Consider the following 17,151-nt stretch of genomic DNA (forward strand, 5'->3'; position numbering starts at 1 on the left):
TATAAATTTTAAAAAAAAATTAAAATTTTTGAAAATTTAGGATTTGAGGTTTGAACAATCCCGAAGTGAGGATCACCTATTTTAATACACATACTAGTAAAGACCCGTGCTACATATTGGAAGGATTTTTAAAATATGAAAAAAAATAAAATAAAGCTTAACTATGAAGTTTAAGGCATATAACTATGATCCATTTATTGAATCAATTGAAACCTATTATAATTCCTAGCAGAAGAAAGATAAGTGTTTCGCAAAACATTCCCTCTTTCATTCATATTTTGGATTTCACTAAAGTAAAATAACTTGTTTAATAAATGATTAAGTATAAACTATCAATATTTTTACAAATGACATTCCGTAATTTTTTTCACCCATAAAAATTGGCATTGATTGCATAATTCATAAGCAATATGAAATTTCAAAAAAAAAAATAATTTGCAAAGTCCATTGTATGCTTTTAAGCTCATAATAACCCCGCACTACAGTCCACTAAGAATACCTCCCAAACAAACAATTGTTATAAAGCTTCGCCCCATGTCAATATTATAATTACAAGGCCCTTATTTTGACTCTATGAGTCTGATCCAGTTTTGATTATGACAAAATCAATGTTTCTCACCTATGCACTGAGCTTTTTGAACAGGTTCATTCCTAACATGCACTGATGGTAGAAACTCAAGGAGGACATACGGACTGTAAAGATCATGCTTCATATATATTATGGCATCTGAAGAAGCGAAAGAATGAAGACCTATTTGACATTGTATTTGCATTCATTTTTTACTTGGTCTATAATATAATATGGTCTGTAATAACTGCATCACATGTATGATAGGATTTTATGCTAAAGACCGTTGAATGACCTTAGGGATCACCCTTCGATCGACTGACGCAAGATTTTTAGGGTATATGCTCAAAGGCCTTAAATCGACCATAGGACCCAAAGTTTTGCATGAAAAGGTCTCCTATGGTCTTAGAATTAAGTATCATATGATTAGGGATAACTTTATAAGAAGAATAGGACCAAAATGCACAAGGTTGACATGTTCGGTTGACCAAACCCTAACACTCAACGCACTTCAGTCGACCGAACCTCCCCAGGGTCAACATTTTGACCCTTTGGTCAACCGACCATAAATTGCATAGCAACGCCCTAATCGACCAAACAAACACATGGGGAGATCCCAACCGCCTGGTCGACCGAACCTTTAGAAGAAAATTTGGCTGGTCGACCGAACACCCAAGTTTGGTCAACTGAACTCAGTCTGTTCGACCGAACCTCGGAGGTTCTGAAAATCACCTTTTATTGGTCTACCATCTTCCCAATTCAAATTCATCTTGGTCAACCGAACTGAGCACCCCGATCGACCAAACCATAAAAATGGTCAACTGACCTTCTCAGGTTGCTCATATTTTACTGAGGTTAAACAGAATTAAAATCCTTAAACTCATTTAAAACATTTTTAATAATTCCCAATGAGTCCCCAACGGTCATAAAATTGGCCAAGTATATATATATAGGGCTTCATTTGTAAAGATTAAGTGAGATTAGCAAATTCAATTAGCCAAAAATCCTCTCAAATCTCAAGTGCTCATTCATTCTATACTAAGCCCATACACTCTCTATTTTGCTCTTCCCTTGATAGATCAAGTCTCTAAGAGTGTTCTTGAGTGATTTTAGTAGCTAAGATTCTTTATACTCTATATTGATTGATTATTTTTTTGAGAGCTTTTGCTAGGGTTTTTTCCCCAATTTAAATAATAAATCTTTGAGTGGAAATACCCTTGTAACTAGTGAGTCTTTGCATCTTGATTGCAAGACTCCTCAAGCTTGTGGATTTTGATTTGCAAAATATTTTTTACACAAGCTTACACATTTTCAAATATCTCTTGAGCTATTTCCTTTTAAAATCTTATATGAGATATTTTGAATATAATTGTTGAAACACTTTGAAACTTGGGTGATTGATTTACATTGATTATTTGTTTCAAAGTTTGCTTGGAAATACACTATAGATTTTAACCGTAGATTTACATTAGAGTGAGTGTTTAGCATAATATTAAGCACTGAACATATTTACTATCATCTGTGCTTGCATTATTATCTGGACTGTATTGTGGTACAAATCTGCTTGTTGAGAAGCATATTGTTGTGTATGCAAAATTTATTATTTGTTGTATTCCAGGCATGGGCCTAAAGAGAGAGACTAGCCCTGTTGAATAGTTCCAAATTAGCTTAGACCCGGTTAGGAAAGTTAGGTGCATCATCCTGTTAAGGTATAGTTGCAGGTTGAGGTCAGCCCCGTTAATTGACTTGGTTGTATTAGGTGCTGCTCCACCCATGAAGTGAGCCTTATAGTGCAATCCTTGTACTGGTGAGCCAAGGCAGGGACGTAGGCATAATTGGTCGAACCCCGATAACATATCATGTGTGCAATTTACATTTCCGCTATTTATTTACCGCACATGTATATTTTATTGTGAATGATTGGATTTATAATTGTATAGATAGACCCTAGGTTGCGTAATACTATTGTTAGACTGATTGACCTAAGAAATAATTTTTAAATATCCAATTCACCCCCTCCCCCTCGGGATTGCACCAAAGCTAACACCCTAGATGGGATGAAATCAATTCACAAGACCAATAAATAAAAAAGAGGATCCTACTTCTACAAGCCCAACCTCTAAATAGGACATTTGGGGGATTCATCACATACGAATCAAGAGATGTAAGAATTAGGTTCCAAAGAGATAAATGTAACGACCTCAAAAGTCATACCATTTTTTTTTTCAAATATATATAGACTGATAATCATTTACTCTGATACCCTTGTAACGACTACTGGAAAATACCGATGCAGCGAAAAACATAAAATTGTACAACCATTATTACAATACTAGAATTTAGTATTATCCCCAAAAAATATATACATAAATACACATCTTCCTAGCAACAACTACCAAAAATCTCTGAATGCTATTCAAAAATACATCCCCCTAAAAACACTTACCCTACAAACAGGGCAGTATAAATGACCTCTCTATCTCTGAGCCTGATCTGCTCGTCTAGCTGGTTCACCTAAGATAACAAGTAAACTAAAATATTGTGTAACTCACACCTATATGGTTTAAAATACAGTTGCTTCTGAACTTACTATTTAATCATACTTTTATAATCTATCGGTAAGTATGTTGATTTCTGTAAATCTATATATAACTGTGAAAACTTCCTTGGAAAACTGTATGTCATGATTTAACCCCTCATGACAGGGTTGTGCGGCCCATAGGCAGGACTTAATGTAGTAACCAGGAAAAAAAAATTATTAATTAATTAATTATTATTTAATTAAATTAAGTTATGTGAAGGTTAAATATATATATGCCCAAATGTATAAGGATTGGCGATATATAGGTATATAATATAATATTATTATAATGTATAATAAAGTTAAAAAAAAATGAAAAGCATAGGAAGCTTCTCAGTTTCCTGAATCTGAATTCAATCAGATTGAATTCTAGAGAGCAGCGCACCCCCGCCCCCTGAAATTTCTAAACGTCTCCTCCGTCTCCGTCTCTCTCTTTCTCTACTTATTTTCTCGGCCAATATTCGGTCGATCATAAAATGGAAGGTACTGTTGGATTCCTAATTCTACCACCGACATTCCTAATGAAGCAGATTTGTCGTAGGAGCGGCTCAAGCACCACTTCTGGGGTAAGGTAACATTTCTCTATTTTCTCAATTTCTCCTTAAATATGCCGCTAAATCAACGATCAGGCACCATCACGGGGTCCTAGTCACGATCGTTGTCATTTTGGTCGGAGTAAATTTGCAATTTTGGTTTCTTAGGCACCACTCTAGTGCAACAGTAAGATTTAGGGAATTAAGTAAATTGGTTATATTTGAGAGTTTAATTATTTATTTGAAATTTATGGGCCTAAGAAATGTTAAAATAGTATTTTATTTAGGGTTGATTTAATGGAACTAGGATTTTTGATTTAGGGTTCGGGTGAGTGCCGCAAGTCTCTTTTCGGGGTTCTTGTTAGCGTTTAAGAAATTAGGTAAGGGAGAATATATATTAAACCAAGTTTTATGAATTAAATGGATAAATGGATTATGTTATGTGTGTGTATATATATATTTTCTTATGAGTTTAAAATGACAACCATTTAAATTATGATTTTTAAGCCTAGGGCTATTTTATTTTATATATATATATATATATATATATATATATATATGTGAAAATGGACTGATGAAAGTGAAATATTTTTTAGGGTAATTATGCAAGAAATTAAAGGTATATTTTCAGTATAAGAATGTTAAATGTAGGTTGGCTTATTTTATAGGAAATGTATGAATTTTACTGTTAAATTGTGTGGCGTGAGTAAAATGGAAATTCTGTGTAAATTATGTTAAATGTATGAGATGTAGGTTATACAGGAAATGCAATGAGAATGAAAATGTGATATGAATTATGTTGCATGTGATTGTTAATGTAACCCTGGAAAGAATGAACAACTGAGATGAGTTGTAGGCTAACTAATGATAGCTGAAAGAAGCTATAGTAGCAAGTTAACACATATCTATATGGACTAACTGATGTATAGCTGAAAGGAGTTGTAGTACGAATGCAAGGGAAATGAAATGAAAATGAGAATGAAATGAAATGTGAATGGAATGGAAATGAAATGTGAAATGTGAACGATGTAAAATGGGAAAGAGTCACATAAAGTGAAATGCTACGAAATATCGAAGCTAAGAACATGAACAGATGAGAATTATAGAATAATGACAGACAGAATAATGTATTATGGTATTATTAGTATTTATGCTAGTATAACATGGTACCGATTATGGGTGGGGTAAACTCTTCGCCTGAGGGCTTGCTGAGAAAGGCGAGTGCCCTAGTAGGTATCATATGTAGCAGTAAACTGCATAACATATTAGGACAGATGGAAATTACTTGTATGGGCAGGTAAATTTTCTTATTCTTGGGAGCCTTCGCTGATAAATCTATGTATGAATGGTGTGAGTACGAGATTACTTTTTCACCTGAGGGCTTACTGAGTAAGATAAGTGCCTTTATATGCTTCAGTTGTGACCATGGGTTGCCTAAAGTATCAGAGCAGAGGGATACTACTTGTATGGGCAGTTAATCACCCAAATCCTTGGGTATTCTCGTGGGTAAAATACCTTGCATGTGTTTGATTAGGCACAGGAAATGATTTCATAAATTATGTTAATGATTTGCAAATGATGAATAATATGTTATTTACAAACCTCATGTTGGCCACACGCTGACTTAATATATTATTTCTTCCCTTACTAAGATGTGTCTCACCTGAATACAAATTTATCTTTTTCAGGACCTCAACGTGATCGAGCTTAGAGAGATCGGTAGCTATTGTTGTATTTTTGGATATAGAAAGAGAAAGGGTATAAGCTTTCATGATACTTTTAGGATGTATAATTTTTATGTTTTATGTTTTAAGTTTTCGGAGTTGTGAATACTAGAAGTTGTAGATTATGTTTTTATTAGATATGTATATATGTGGATACTGGTGGATGAATGGTTTATTTTGGAATGTAGATAGATGTAGAAAACTCTAGTATTATGTTGGTTGAAGATTGTAGTTATGTTTTCCGCTGCGTAATTGTTAATGGAATAACAGGTACAGGAAAATGAATGAGGTGGCACCCAGGTCCCACAAGGCGGGTTCGGGGCGCCACGTCACTTATTCGTTGTTCCTGATAATATCAATATTAGGTTGCCGACCAATTATGAGTCTGCTCTAGAGCCAGGGCCTAATGAGATATGTCTTACTTCAACTTCCTTGACCTAGGTCTTTGGTTGCCCTTTGATCATTTCTTCACCAACGTGTTTCGTTTTTATAGTATAGCCCCCTCACAGCTCGTGCCCAACTCTTACTTATCATTGGTTTTTCCGTCATCCTCTTAAAACAAGGTCATCAGCCTACAGTGCCTCTGTTTCGGAGTTGCCTTCAGATGAGAACACACTCTATAGAGAAGGAACTATATTACTTCAATTCTCTTCCTGAATATAAATTGTTTACTCTTGGTAGCTCTTCCATTCACAATTGGAAGTTCCAATTCTTTTTGGCTTCTGGTGAGCTAAACTGTCACGGCCACAACGTCTGGTCTACTCCTCTTGATGGTGATGTTTCTTCCTCTCTCTTTTTATTTTATTCTGTGCGTGTATGGGTTATTAGTGTTTTCATATGTACTTTGCATCTAACTCTAATCTCTTCTTCAGTGTAGCTGTGGCACCTGGCTCCTACACTATCCTCGTCAAAGTAGGCCATCCTTAAATATCTGCAAGAAGGTTGTCAGTAGGGGATTGTTCCTCACGGCGAGCTGCTTAAGGAATGGGTCCTTGTGCAGTATAGGCTTAGTCCCATCTCTCTGAGTTTGTCCATTCCATGATTGTGTATACCATGTGCTTGTTATTCTTTGTTTTATTCATTTTTCCTCTTCCTTTTGCAAATATGGATTTCAATCAATACGAGGCAATGATGGCCGAGGTGAAAAGGCAAAGGTCGAGCAAGAAGAAGAAGAAAAGAGATTTTCAGGGCGAGTCCTCACTGATGGTGGATGAGCCGGCAGTGGAGTGCAAGCCCTAACCTCAGGTGGATCCGCCTATGCCTGTTCCCCCAGGAGGGCCCATCTTTCACGAGCCCATACTTACTGGCCCCGCCCTGTGCCGTACGGTGCGTTTGGAGGACCTTGTGGAGGCTAAGTTGTCGCTTCTTGATCATTAGTCTGCCACCATACGACATACTACCTGCCAGGTACCCTTGTTAGTTTTGCCTATGATCTCTCACTTTCAGTATTTGTAATTCATGGTAATCTCGTATTGTGTGCAGATGGAAACTATGGTTTTGGCCCAAATGGACAAGGTAGCTTATATGTACTTGCAGACCCTAGATGCGAGGGAGAAATATGTTGTTGCACAGAATGAGTTGCTTGAGGACCAAGCTGATGCTGATTATCGTGAGAGGGTTCTCCAAGAGGATATAACAAGGATTCGATGCAAAGAAATCCTTGCTGCTGCCAGTGCCATAATGTCGGAGTATCGAAATTCAAAAAAGTTCATCCTTGACACTTTTAAAATTTATCACACTGGTTTTTGAAGGTGCCGAGAGCAGGTCAGAATGATGCATCTTGACCTTTCTCTAATTGGTGTGTGCTCGTATGGTTATGGCAATGAGAGCCTGGAATCAGGGGAGAAGATGGACGAGAGTGAAGAGCTTGGGGAGGAAAAGGTTGGAGAGGGAAGCAAAGCTGACGACTAGAAAGTTCAGCTTATTATTTTATTATTTTTGATAGTGTACTCTGGCTGTTGAAGCTTCTAAAGCTTGATTGTACAACTTTTTCAGTAATGGAAATTTAAGAATAGTACTTCTTTAACATATCAAAACTTCACGTGTTTTTCATTTCCCTTCCCTCTATGTCTTTTAGAGTGTATGTCATTGGCTTGATTTCTGACGCAATTTTGTATGGTCCCTCTCAATTGGGTTTCAGTTTGTTTGAATTGGGCTCTGCGAGGTTGTTTCGCACCTTCCTGAGGACCAGGTCTCCTGGGTTAAATGTTCGTGCCTTTACCCGAGCTTTATAATACATGGCCACCTTTTTTTGGTATGCCGTGATTCTCATCTGTGCTTGGTCCTGTCTTTGCTCCAGGAGATCTAATTCCACTCTTAACTCTTCATTGTTGCTCTCCTCGTCAAAGTGTTGCCTTCGACAAGAGGGGATTCCGACTTCTGCAAGGATGACCACCTCTGCTCCAAAGGTGAGCATGAAAGGGGTTTCACTTATAGTTGCTTATCGAGTTGTATGGTATGCCAAGATAATTGACAAGAGTTCTTCTACCCATTTCCAATGTGAGGCCTCGAGCCATGTTCTTAGACCGATTTATATTCTCCACATGTCTATTACTTTGCAGATGTGCAATGGATGAGAATAAAAGTTTTATGCCTAAGTTGGCACAAAATTTATCGAAGTGGTCGTTGTCGAACTGCCTCCCGTGGTCTGTAACTATAGCTGCGTGGATACCAAACCTGCAGACTACTGAAGTCCAATATGAACTTGGTAATGTTGCGCTCTGTTATGTGGGTCAGGGCTTCTACTTCTACCCACTTAGTGAAATATAAGAATTTCTGTTGGCCTGTCGCTCATGGTAGTGGTCCGAGGATATCCAGTCCCCATTGGGCGAAGGGACAAGGACTCATCAAGGGAAAGAGAACACTGGCTGGTAGGTGTGGTATGCTTGCGCACCTCTGGCATCTGCTGCATCGTTTGACCATCTTGACTGCTTCTTTCCTCATAGTGGGCCAGTAGAATCCCTGCTGCAGAGTCTTGTGAGCTAAGGCTCTACTGGCCAGGCGATTCCCATATACCCCTTCATGTATCTCTTTTAACACGTACTTTACTTCTTTATTGCCTAGGCATCGCAGGTATGGCAACGTTAGGGATCGTCTGTACAACTCCTAATTTATGAGTGTATACTTGGTTGTCTTCTTCCTTAACTTCACATACTACTTCTTGTCATCCGATAAGGACCCATCTCGGAGGAACTATATTAGGGGGGGTCCTCTAGTCTTCCTCGTTAACTTCTATCGTTGCCATATTGACGTCGATCTCCTCGTAGGAAGGCTTCCCAATTCTTTCTAAGTAGATGGAGTTTTCCTAATCTGGCTTTGATGCTGAGGCCAATCTCACCAGTGCATCAACCTTTGAATTCTTTGCTCGTGGTATGTGCTCTATATCAAATTGAGCGAATGCTTTGATATGCTTTTGTGCTATTGCCATATATTTCTTCATCTTCTGATCCCTAGCCTCAAATTCTCCTTTGACCTGCTCAACTACAAGCTGAGAATCGCTTGAGACTTGAAACCGAGCTACCCCGAGTGATTCTACTAGATGTAGACCCGCTAACAAAGCTTCGTATTCTGTATCATTGTTCGTTGTTGCGAACTCCAACCTTAATGCATACAAAATTTTGGAGTTGTCTAGTGTCATAAGGATTAACCTTGCTCCCCCTCTAGCTTCATTCAACGATCTGTCCACATGCAGTATCCAAGACCTCGACTCCTCTGTTCCTTTGTAGGATTGTTCTACTATGAAATTGGCCAACACCTGAGCTTTGATAGCAGGCTTCGACTTGTAATCTATATCGAATTCTCCTAGCTCAACTGACCACCTTATCATTCTCTCCGAGGTCTCCAACCATTGAGGACCTGTCTTAGCGGCAAGTTGGTTAGCACTATTATCTTGTGCGCCTTAAAGTATGGTCTCAGTTTGCGCGGCACATACGATGGCAAAGGCTGCCTTTTCAGCTGTGGTGTAAATAATCTCAACCCCACTTAGCACCTTGCTGGTGTAGTAAATGGGTTTGTGCTGCCTTCCCTCTTCTCTAACCAAGACTGAGCTAACCGCGTGTGGAGTTGAGGCCACGTATAAGTAGAGGTCTTCTCCTGCTTCCGCCTTTGTTAACAATGGGGGGAGAACCAAGATATTGCTTCAGTTGTTAAAAGGCCTTACCTTGTTTGTCACCCCACTTGATTCCTCCCTTTTTTCTCAACACTTTAAAGAAGGGTAGACTCTTATCTCTCAAGCAGGAGACAAACCTACTACGCGAGGCAATTCTCCCGATTAAGACTTGGATCTCCTTCTTGGTTCGAGGGACCTTCATCTCCAGCAACGCTCGTATCTTGTCAGGGTTAGCCTCTATTCCTCTGTATGTCACCATGAAACCTAGAAACTTCCCTGCAGAGACGCCAAATAAGCATTTAAAATGATTTAACTTCATTTGATACTTATGTAGTAGCTCGAATGCCCCCCTTAGATCTTTGCAGTGCTCCTCTACTTTAAGGTTTTTCACAAGCATGTCATCAACATATGCCTCAATCATTTTTTTGTGTATATCTTTAAACATCCGATTTACCAGCCTTTGATACACTACCCCTGCACTTTTCAATCTGAAGGGCATCACCTATAACAATATAGCTCCCTTTCCATGATGAATGACGTTTTTTCCTTATCTCCTGGGTGCATTGGGATTTTGTTGTATCCCGAATATGCATCCATGAAACTGAGGAGCTCGTGTCTAGATGTCGAGTCTACCAGCTGGTCAATATGGCGAAGAGGAAAACTATCTTTCAGGCACGCCTTGTTCAAATCCGTGAAGTCAATGCATGTCCGCCACTTTCCATTTGACTTCTTTACTAGGACCACATTATTGAGCCATTTGGGGTAGTTGAATTTCGTGATGAACTTGGTTTTTACTAGCTTTGTCACCTCTTCATCTATCACCTTGACCTGCTCTAGCGTGAATCTCCTTTTCTTCTGTTTGACAAGCTTGTGGTTAGGGTCAACCTACAAACCGTGCTCCATGATTTTAGGGTCAATCCCAGCATGTCATCAACCGACCAAGCAAAGACGTCCACAAACTCACTCAGTAACATGCTTAGCTCTATTTTCAAAGTATTTGATAAGTGACTTCCTATTTGGACACACCTCTCCTGATCGCCATTTATGGGGATATTCATAAGATCTTCGTCAATCGTGCTGATTTGTGGATATTCTCCCCTTACCTCTAGGTCTTCGATAGTCAGGGTCTCTCGTGCCTCATTCTTGCCTTTAAGTGCCATCACATAACAATTCTGGGTTGCTGACTGATCTCCCTTAATCATCCCCATCCTATGTGGATTAGGGAATTTTACTTTTAGGTGGTAAGTGGATGTCACGGCTCAAGCCGAGTTGAGTGATGAGAGGCCCACTATAATGTTGTATATTGATGGCCGGTCAACCCCCAGGAAGTTCGCCATCAAGGTGATTTGTTGTGGGGACATCCCCATAGTCACTGGGAGCGTTTTTGTACCCATCGGATGTACCATATCTCCTCCAAATCCAACCAATGAAGTGGAGATGGCTTTTAGGTGTTCTTTACCTATTTTCATCTCTTGGAGCGCCGACCAGAATATTATGTTGGTCGAGCTCCCATTGTCTATCAACACTCATCTCACCTTGTAGTTGGCCACCAGTAATCACACCACCAAGGCATCGTCATAAGGCTGTTGTACTCCCTCATCATCTTCTTCGCTGAAGGTGATAGTGTCATCTTGCTTTTGTTTCTTACCGTCCGACTTCCTTTCCTTTGCTAAGAGTACTTGTTTGGCATACCACTTCCGAGCACCCCCGTTGTCTCCACCACTAGCGAGTCCGCCGAAGATCACTGCTATCTCTCTGACAACCTGCTCTTCCTTCTTTTCTACCTTACACTTTTTTTGTTCGCGAGTCTCCCTTCGGCGATCCCTTTTTTTCACGAATCCTAATAGATGCCCCCTTTTTATCAAGGTCTCAATTTCATTTTTGAGGTGAATGCATTCCTCGGTATTGTGTACGTGATCCCTGTGGAACTAACAATACTTGGACATATTTCGCTTATACGAGAGTGTTCACATAGGCTCAAGCCATGAAACGTATCCATTCTCTCATATATGAATTAACTCATTGGTGCGAGGCGCTTTTAAGGGAGTATAAGATTGAAACTTACTAGTATGTCCCAATCCCCCGGAGTTGCTTTGTGGCTTGTTATTCTCCTATTTTTTTGCGGCCCTGGAGGGTTCACCGATATCTCTAATCCCTTTTCTTTTCAATTTGGCCCGGTCTCTCCTCGTTTCCATCACCTCCTCCAAGTTGATGTATTTTTGTGCCCTAACCATCAGCTCTCCCATGTCGATTGGTGGCTTCTTTCCATATGAGTATAGGAAGGCTTCGGGTTGGAGGGTCATGGTTAGGGTTGCCAGTACCACCCCATGATCTAGGTTGCGAATATCCAAGGTTGTTGTAACGAAGCGGTGTATAAACTTTTTCAACGTCTCCCGTTCTCCCTATACCAAACTCATCATATGGGTCGTGGTTTTGGCAATCCTTCGACTGCTGATGAAATGTGTTAGCCTTGGTGTATTCCCAAAAGGGGGTGAATTGGGTATTTAAAATTTTGTCCTACCTAGGTTTATCCAAATCCGCAGTATTATGCAACCTAAGGTTTGTCTATGCAATTATAAACTCAATCAACACATGTACTACATATAATGACTCAAGCATACAACATACATGTGCTGAAAATAAAAGTGCGGAAAATAAATTTTCGAAAATATAAAGAACACGCACAATATGTTATCGGGGTTCGGCCAACTGTGCCTACAGCCCCACCTTGGCTACACCAATACAAGAATTCCACTACTGCTCACTTAACGAATGGAGCGACACCGATTACAACCAGTTCAATTCAAGGGGCTGACCCCAACCAACACGCCTTACCAGGATAGTGCACCTAGCTTTCCTAACCGGGTCTAAGCTAGTTCGGAACTATTCAATAGGGTTAGTCTCCCTCTTCAGGCCCATGCCTGGAATACAACAAATGTAAATTTACGTACATGAAAATGTGCTTCTCAACTAAGCAGGTATGTACTACAATACGCACAGTATAATCAATGCACCTCAAGAATGTAAGAACTATAAGTTCGGTGCTCTATGTGTGCAATCAACACTCAAGGATGCATAATCTCAAATATGTGCAGAGTGTTCTAACAAGTGAATCTTTGAAAGAAAAGAACATTAAATCTCAATATCATATTAGTGTTTCAAATATATTAGCAATGATATTCAAACGAACTCAAAAAATATTTTCTCAAATGTATCTAGCACAAGAGTTGTTTGAAATCTAGTTTTGTAAGATATTTTGTACACAAAAATAAAGTTATAGGAATCTTGCAATGACAATGCAAAGATCCTTAAGCTTATGAGTTTATCCCAACACAAGATTTTATCAATAAAAATTTGTGGGATAAATTATGCTAAACTCCCTAAAATAATATCAAACAATCAAGTCAACCAAATGAGAGTATTAGCACTATCTAATATATACAAGAACAATAAATAAACTCTCACAATATCAAGATGTATCAAGGGAATAAATATTTGAGAGTATTTTGGGCAAAATGAGATTTTGAGATAGAGAGGATTTTTGCTAATGATTTTTGGCTTATCTCTTCTTAATCTTTACAAATGAACCTATATTTATAGACAATGTCAAAAATATAACTGTTTGGGACCTATTGGGTATTCTTAGAAAAGTCTAAACACACTTAAGAGTAATTAACCCATTTTAACCCTTATTTACCTCGGATAAAATAAATTTAACCTGAGAAGGTTTGGGTGGCTGAACCAAGGTTCGGTCGCTCGAACAGAATCATTTTAAAAAACGTTTTAATACATTTCGGTAGCACGAATATTAGGTTGGTACCTTGAACCAAATTCTTCATTCGGAGTTTTGGGTGCCCGAATTCAGAGGTTCAGTCGCCCGGGCTTGTTTTGAACTGTTTTCCTCGTTAGCCCAAGTTGGTGAGGGGTCCCTTTCAGAGGGTTTGGGCACTCGGGGAAGATATGTTTAAAACATGTTCGGTCGCCCGAGAGCTTGGTCAACTGTTGACTTTTCAACAGTTCGGGCGCCTGAGGAGTTTTGAACCCCTGGGGTTCGGTCGCCTGAGCTCTTTCAAACTTCCCTATAATGTTTAATACAATTCATATTTAACACTCGTGATTGTGAATTATATTTGTGTATAAGTGTTTGGGACCTAAGGTCTTACTAGGGTCTTTTCTAAGGCCGTTTTAAGATAGTCCCAAAAAAATCCGGCTTTAGTCGACTGCCCTAATGACGTTCGGTACCCTATAGTCAGTCTATGGTCATGGTGAGCTTACAAAACCTATATGAATGAAATGCAGAGATTATTACAGATTGATATAATTTATTATAGACCCAAATAATATAAATTACAACAAGAAATAATCTTCAGGGTCTTCGGGCTTTATTTCGTGTGCCATCAATTGATTTGTTAATATAGAACTGCACACAAACTTGAAAGCTATCAAATACTAGAGTATTTGTCATTATCAAAACCGGGTGTGACCTATAAGGTCAACATTCTCCTCCTTTTTTATGATGACAAATACACCATGTAAAAAGTGGGTATAGCCTTGAAAGGCTCCCCCTGATAATATGCATAATGTTAAAGATTTATCAATAAAACAATTTTTACTACCTAATTTTTGCCTCTCATCTTTATCTCCCCTTTTTGGCAACAGTAAAAAGGGTTATGAAATAAATAGTCATAGGCATTGGGTATGATGCATTAATATACAAGATAAGTTTGGAAAATTTTAGAAATTTCGGCAGCATGTCATTTGAAAATAAGACATTTTCCCAAACATAACCGAATAAAAATGACCTGTTTGGAGTTTTAAAATTAACAGTTTATTCACAACTACTTAACCCAAACAGTCCAGTATGATTAAGACATAAAACATAAAGCTAATTATCAATTAAGTAAGATATATGAAAAACATGCATTTCAAATCACAACCAAATTCATAAAGTCTAAAGCAATTATAGGTTTAGCAGTTAAGCACATGAACTATATAACTAGTCATTTAAAGATTTAAATGACATGAAAACAAAATTAGACCATAAATATGCACAAACCATTTCAATTGAAATATATCATAAGAACTGTGGAAGATATGAGTTTAAAACACATGACATAAGATAACAGGTAGAAGGTTTGAGCATAAAACAACCTAACTAGTTTGCATGCATTTTTATGTGAAGTTACCAAACCAGTTAAGCAATTTAAAAACATATAGTATATAATAATAAGGCAAGAGATTAAAAGTTTTTGATTTGAAGGAATATTTTTCCAAATAATAAAGATATATGTAAATGTATATATAAAAAAAAATATATATATATATATATATATATATATATATATATCCCCCTTAGGATGTTGTCAAGAAATACTGGGGGTGCTTGCTGAAAAAGAAACTTTAATTTAAAACAAGCAAGCAAACATTATTTTCGTTTATCAATTAAGCACACATTGAAATATAACCAGAATCATAACCATATGGATCCAAAGAAGATATTAACAGACAAATGCAAGATCATATGACAAATCAAATTACCGTGGCAAATCAATGCGTTTCAAATTATGATTTTTAATAAGAACACTACATTTAAGCACATGCCACACATGATTTCAAAAACAGATCTAAGCTAAACATATGGGTGAGCAAAACAGGGTAGTAATTTAATTCTAAATGCTCCCCCTATCAATTTGATAAACTGCTTATACCAGTTAAAGACTAATTTCATTTAACATGTCATGTAGTATAAGCCTTCATATTTAAGTCTTTTAAAAAGGAGCATACTGGATTAAGATTTATTCATTTTACTATGCGTCTAGTATAATCGTCCCTATAGGTTACAAATGCATCTGAAAATATGTATTAAGGCATACAATAGAGTTCATGACCCAAGAACATTCCATATCAATTCATAAAGCTTCAAGCGCATGATATAATGTTCAAGGTTTTCAGAGGAGTCTCAATATTCAATGAATATTATGATGCGTATAAGTTCTTTGAGCCTTTTCTATAGGGATAGAGCTGAGCTCCTCTAATTAGTTTGATGATTACATGAGGATGAAATTTAATTAATAAATTGATTTTCACTCATCCTTTCAAAAAAAAAAAAATTTTAACATTAATTTTATCATAATCATCTTTAACACGAGGTTTTATATGGGAAAATCCTAGCGAAATTTCGGCAGCATGCCGTTTGTATATAGGACATTTTCCCATAAAAACTGAACCTGATAGTGGGTTGTTTTCAACATATAAATTATATAAAGCAAACAACAATCTAATATCCACTACCATCATGCAATACACAACATACTGCATCAGCCATGCAGTTGGCATTCCATGCAATCCAGTATTATCAATCAGTATATTCGATAACAGTTCACAATACTAGATAATCAGGAATCACTATCCATCAAGATATAATATGAACAATAAACAACAGTGGATAGTTATAAGTTTAGTACTGTGTTGTTTTTCATAAAGGCATATGGAAATATAATAATGAGAGCATTTAGAAGAGTCATGAAATTTTGAAAAGAAATGCTCCCCCCTGAGTTATGCACTTAATCAATTTTATGCTTTTTTCATCTCTAAATGTCTTAGCCAAGGATCTTAAGATTTTTAATGGTTTAAACTTGGCATTGATTGCATTAGGCTTATCAGACCAAAAAGTCACAATGAGTATTCATTAAGGTAATAAACCTATGTCTGCCTCTTTTCTTATGAATCTCAATACGTGTGAGAGGCCCAAGCTAGAATGGATTTCGATTTAAAAATGCACATGCGTAGGTCTACTTGAATTTTATACATTCATCTAGATTGAGACCTAGTGCAACCCATTTAGCCATTCAACACAGTCAAAGGAGAAGTAAAGAATAAATACTCTTAATAGTTAAATTTCTATTAAGTTCATAACATTATTTAAAAGAGGTAGGACATTATTAAATAGTTTTATGATAGTGAATATGTCCAAACCATTTAGACAAAAAGCAACTAGGAGTACATGAATTTTTGAACACTGCTATTTAGTGATTAGAAAGTATCCTTCAAATATGATCATATAGAGGAGTAAGGATACGAACCAATGAGAGGATGGATCTTTACTTGATGTGATCGTGGTATGGTAAAGATTTCCTATGAAGGAGATAGGTGAACCACGATTAGAGGATTTAAATATTAAACTAAAAGGGAATAATTTGATTTAACAATAAAATTCAAATCCCTTAGTAGATGCCTCTAATTTTGATTATGAGAGGGATGTCTTATTGTTAGCACAAGATAGATATGGAATTTATTATCATTGCTTATTGAGTGATGACCAAATTTTTGATTAATGAGATTAGGGTTAAATGATATAAGACAAGGCGAATTCCCTAAAACTCAATTATGTGCAATGGACAATAGTATGCTTAAGCATGTGATTTTCATGTTAGCATGGGTTAAGCATTTTAAATTAAATACTAGGCATAGATGTCATGTCCATTTGGAAATGGATAATAATTCTTAGTATAACAAGATAGTGTTTAGTGAGTGCGTATACTAAGATTTTTATTTTAAGCGGCAACCACTTCCCAAACCTATAGTCATCACAACCCCCTAAACCTAATCCTAAGATCTAAGAAAGCTAAAAATAATTA

The sequence above is a fragment of the Malania oleifera genome, chromosome 8 (assembly GCF_029873635.1).
Source record: "Malania oleifera isolate guangnan ecotype guangnan chromosome 8, ASM2987363v1, whole genome shotgun sequence".
NCBI classification, from domain to species: Eukaryota; Viridiplantae; Streptophyta; class Magnoliopsida; order Santalales; family Ximeniaceae; genus Malania; species Malania oleifera.